Genomic DNA, 5,113 nt, shown 5'->3' with positions numbered 1-5,113 from the left:
TAATGGCACAGGCAGGGAGCCCAGCCAACAGCGAGTTGCAGTAATCCAGACGGGAGATGACAAGTGCCTGGATTAGGACCTGCGCCGCTTCCTGTGTGAGGCAAGGTCGTACTCTGCGAATGTTGTAGAGCATGAACCTACAGGAACGGGTCACCGCCTTGATATTAGTTGAGAACAACAGGGTGTTGTCCAGGATCACGCCAAGGTTCTTAGCACTCTGGGAGGAGGACACAATGGAGTTGTCAACCGTGATGGCGAGATCATGGAATGGGCAGTCCTTCCCCGGGAGGAAGAGCAGCTCCGTCTTGCCGAGGTTCAGCTTGAGGTGGTGATCAGTCATCCACACTGATATGTCTGCCAGACATGCAGAGATGTGATTCGCCACCTGGTTATCAGAAGGGGGAAAGGAGAAGATTAATTGTGTGTCGTCTGCATAGCAATGATAGGAGAGACCATGTGGTATAGCGGCCCCGGGGTGGAGAAGGCCATTTTCTCCCGGGAGGCCGCTGCCAGAGGCATCTGCCAGTACCCCTTCGTCAGGTCCAAGGTAATGACGTATCTCACCATCGCCAAGCGGTCGATCAGTTCGTCCACCCTGATCATGGGGTAGTCGTCGAACTTACTGACCTCGTTCAGGCCCCGGAAGTCATTGCAGAAGCGGATGGTTCCGTCCGGTTTCGGCACCAGCAATACAGTGCTAGACCACGCACTGTGGGACTCCTCCAGTACCCCCATCTCTAGCATTGTTGTCACCTCCCGCTGGACCGCCACCCTCCGGGCTTCTGGTATCCGGTATGGCCGTTTCCTCACTTTTTCTCCCGGGCGTATTTGGATATGATGTTCCACGAGATCTGTGCACCCCGGCACCTCTGAGAACAAGGCCGTATTCTGCTGGACCAACTCTCTGAGCTCTTGTTGTCGGGTTAGGCTGAGGTCTTCCCCATTGCAACTTCGACATGGGGCGGGCTATGCTGTGGCCGGGTCCACGTTACGCACAGCGCCTCTCGTGCATGCCATTTCTTCAGCAAGTTCACATGGTAAAGCTGGAGGGGTTGGCGGACCTTGTTTTTGACGTCGACTACCCGCTCGACGATGTCGTAGTGCCCATGCCACGTAGCCAGGAATTGAATCTCTGTTGTAGAGATCAACATCAAGACCTTCTCACCTGGGTGGAACTCGCGTGGTTAGGACCCCCAGATGTAGACACGCTCCTGGGCACATTGCGCCTGGGCCATGGGCTCTCTCACCACACCACTGGCCAAATCGCCGTCATCCTCTCCCTCATCTCCTCCACATTCTACTACGCTGCGAAGCAGTCCGCTGGGCCGACGGCCATACAAGAGCTCAAAGGGGGAGAACCCAGTGGACGCTTGGGGTACCTCATGCACTGAGAACATCAGGTGGGGCAGCAGCTGGTCCCAGTTCCTCCCGTTTCTCTCGATTACTTTCTTCAGCATCTGCTTTAGGGTATTTTTGAAGCGTTCAACTAGCCCGTCCGTTTGTGGATGGTACATATTGGTCCTTATCAGTTTGATTTGTAGTAGATTGCAGACATCTTTCATCACACGAGACATGAATGCAGTGCCCTGGTCCCTCAGGGTTTCCCGTGGAATACCCACCCGGCTGAATAAATGGAAGAGCTCCCATGCGATACCTTTCACTGCCACCGTGCGTAACGGGATTCCCTCAGGATACCGGGTGGCGTAATCCATGATTACCAGGATGTATTGGTGTCCCCTCACGGTCTTCACCAATGGCCCCACCAGATCCATCGCCACCCTCTCAAATGGCACACATATAATGGGCAAGGGAACCAAAGTTTCTATAATGTACCCTCGGAGCTGTGATCTGGCACTCTGGGCAACTACGGCAGTAGTCCTCCACAGTGCGCTTGACTCTGCGCCAGTTGAACCGGTTCCCGATCCGCTCCCTGGTTTTCTCCATCCCCACGTGTGCCCCATTCAGCTCGGTGTGGGCAAGCTGCTAGACAGTCCTAACATACTGGCTGGGTATGAGTAACAAGTATTTTTTTATTCCCATTGTGCTTTACTACCTGATACAATAAATTATGCTTGATGGCGAAGTGGGGGTAGCGCCACTCACTTACCCCAGGTAACAGCACACCATCCACCGCAATCACCTGGCCCCTCGCTTTCTGGAGATTGGGGTCTTCTAACTGGGCCGTCCCAAACTGACCCGTGAGGATTCTTCATGTCGGGAGGTCCGTCTGGTTTCTCCACCTCAATAAAGGGGAGACTGAGATCTTCCTCGCATGGTGGCTCGCTTGCCGGAGCGGGGTTGTCTCCCTCCTCCAGGTCCGACTCGGGCCCAGTGGACACCTCTTGCAGCGGTGGGTGGGTTGCACAGGTCACCATCCTTTTTCCTGTCCTTCCTACCTCGCGTTCGCACCTCCCCAGGTCCCTCCTCCACAGTGCCTGGAAGAGAGGGCAATCTCGACTGAGGAGAATGGACATGGGCAGGTTAGGAACAGCCCTCACGCGCATCTGGCACTCCCCCCTTGGGGTGGTTATCCTCACCAGCACAGTTGGGTACCTCTTTGTGTCCCCGTGTACACAGGACACTGTCACCTCATCATCCCCCGGTTCGTCTTTCCCCTCTTGTGTGAGCAACTGCGGGTGGGCCAGGATCAACATGCTGCTGGAGTCCAGCAGAGCGCTGGTGTCGATGCCATCAATTCGTAGCAGGAACCATCAGAAGGGCCGTCTCGGTGTGCGCCCAACAGGAGGTGACGTCATTCGCCATCCGGGTTATTCCAGAGCTGGGGAATGCGGATGGCATGGCCTCCATCCAGCCGGGACAGCTCCACGCGAGGTGTCCCGGCTCACCACACTCATAGCAGCGTATCTCATCTAGGTCCAGCAGCGGCCGACATCGTCGGTTTGGGTCATCCTCCCGCTTCATGGCCGGTTCCGTGCGGGCCCCCTTCAGCCCCTCACCTCTCTCTGTGCGGTTCTTCCTCCTCGCCGGGTCCACTCGTCCTGGCCCCTCTAAACAGGTCCCTGGGTGTTCTGGTGAGTTTCCACAGCGGTCAGCAATTCCTCCAGGCTCTGGGGGTCCGCATGCCCGAAGGTAGCGATCCAGGACGACCTTGTCGATCATCGGGAGGGACAGTATGTCAGTCAGTAGCCAGCCCCTGGTCAGGCGCACCATGTCGCTCATCTGAGTCGTGGACCATTTGTGCACAGCGTGCGAGGCTGAACCCATAACGGCTCAGGATCTCATGTTTGAGTCCCTCATAATTCGCCTTCTGGGCCTTCCCAGAGAGGTAGAGTGCTAACAGGCTGGCTCACTTGAGCATGGCCCATCCCTCCCTCTGCGCCGTCCTCTCGGAGGTGCTCAAATACATCTCCACATCATCTTCCTCCCTTAATAACCTGTCTGGGAACGGGGTTCCGCTAGTAGTAGTTCCCCTAGCGGAACCCCTCGCCAACAGCCAGTGAAATTGCAGGGTGCCAAATTCAAACAACAGAAATCTCATAAATCAAATTTCTCAAACATACAGGTATTAGACACCATTTTAAAGATAAAATTATCGTTAATCCAGCCACAGTGTCTGATTTCAAAAAGGCTTTACAGCGAAAGCTCCACAAATGATTATGTTAGGTCACCACCAAGTCACAGAAAAACACAGCCATTTTTCCAGCACAAGACAGTTGTCACAAAAATCAGAAATATAGATAAAATGAATGACTAACCTTTGATGATCTTCATCAGATGACACTCATAGGACTTCATGTTACACAATACATGTATGTTTTGTTCGATAAAGTGAATATTGATATCCAAAAATCTCATTTTACATTGTCGTGTTATGTTCAGTAGTTCCAAAACATGCAGTGATTTTGCAGAGAGCCACATCAATTCACAGAAATACTCATAATAAACATTGATAATAGATACAACTATTATACATGGAACTTTAGATAAACTTCTCCTTAATGCAACCGCTGTGTCAGATTTAAAAAAAACTTTACGGAAAAAGCATACCATGCAATAATCTGAGTACGGCACTCAGAGCCCAAAGCAGCCAAAGAAATATCCGCCATATTGGGCAGTCAACATTAGTCAGAAATAGCATTATAAATATTTACTTACCTTTGATGATCTTCATCAGAATGCACTCCCAGGAATCCCAGTTCCACAATAAATGTTTGATTTGGTTTGATAAAGTTCATAATTTATGTCCAAACACCTCCTTGTTGTTAGTGCGTTTAGTAAACAAATCAAATCAAATTTTATTTGTCACATACACATGGTTAGCAGATGTTAATGCGAGTGTAGCGAAATGCTTGTAGCGAAATCGAAACTCACGAGGCGTGGGCAAGTCCAGCGGAAAGGTCGGACGAAAATTCTAAAATGTTATATTACCGGTCGTAGAAACATATTAAACGATGTATAGAATCAATCTTTAGGATGTTTTATCATAAATGTTCAATAATGTCCCAACCGGAGAATTCCTTTGTCTGTAGAAAAGCAATGGAACGAGAGGTAACTTTCTCATGACCGCGAGACACGAGCCCGTGGCACTCTGCCAGACACCTGACTCATTCCCCTCTCATTCAGCCCCCCTTCACAGTAGAAGCCTGAAACAACGTTCTAAAGACTGTTGCCATCTAGTGGAAGCCTTAGGTAGTGCAACATGACCAATATCCCACCGTATTTTCAATAGGGGCTGAGTTGAAAAACTACAAACCTCAGATTTCCCACTTCCTGGTTGGATTTTTTCTCAGGGTTTTGCCTGCCATATGAGTTCTGTTATACTCACAGACATCATTCAAACAGTTTTAGAAACTTCAGAGTGTTTTCTATCCAATACTACTAATAATATGCCTATATTAGCATCTGGGACTGAGTAGGAGGCAGTTTACTCTGGGCACGCTTTTCATCCAAAAGTGAAAATGCTGCCCCCTAGCCCAAACAGGTTAACTTAACCAGGAACTGATTCGGGCCAGACTCGTGAGCCATCCCAGCCTTCAACTGGGCTACCTCCGCTACCAGTCGGAGGTTTTGTTGGCGCTGCTCCTCCAGTGCTTGCTCCAGGAGAGCCTGTTTCTTCTGCTGGCTGAGGATAAACTGAGCCACCAACTCCTCC

The sequence above is a fragment of the Salvelinus namaycush genome, chromosome 39 (genome assembly GCF_016432855.1).
Source record: "Salvelinus namaycush isolate Seneca chromosome 39, SaNama_1.0, whole genome shotgun sequence".
In the NCBI taxonomy this organism is placed as follows: Eukaryota; Metazoa; Chordata; class Actinopteri; order Salmoniformes; family Salmonidae; genus Salvelinus; species Salvelinus namaycush.
The sequence above is the reverse complement of the archived record's forward strand: the minus strand, read 5'-3'. Positions refer to the sequence as shown.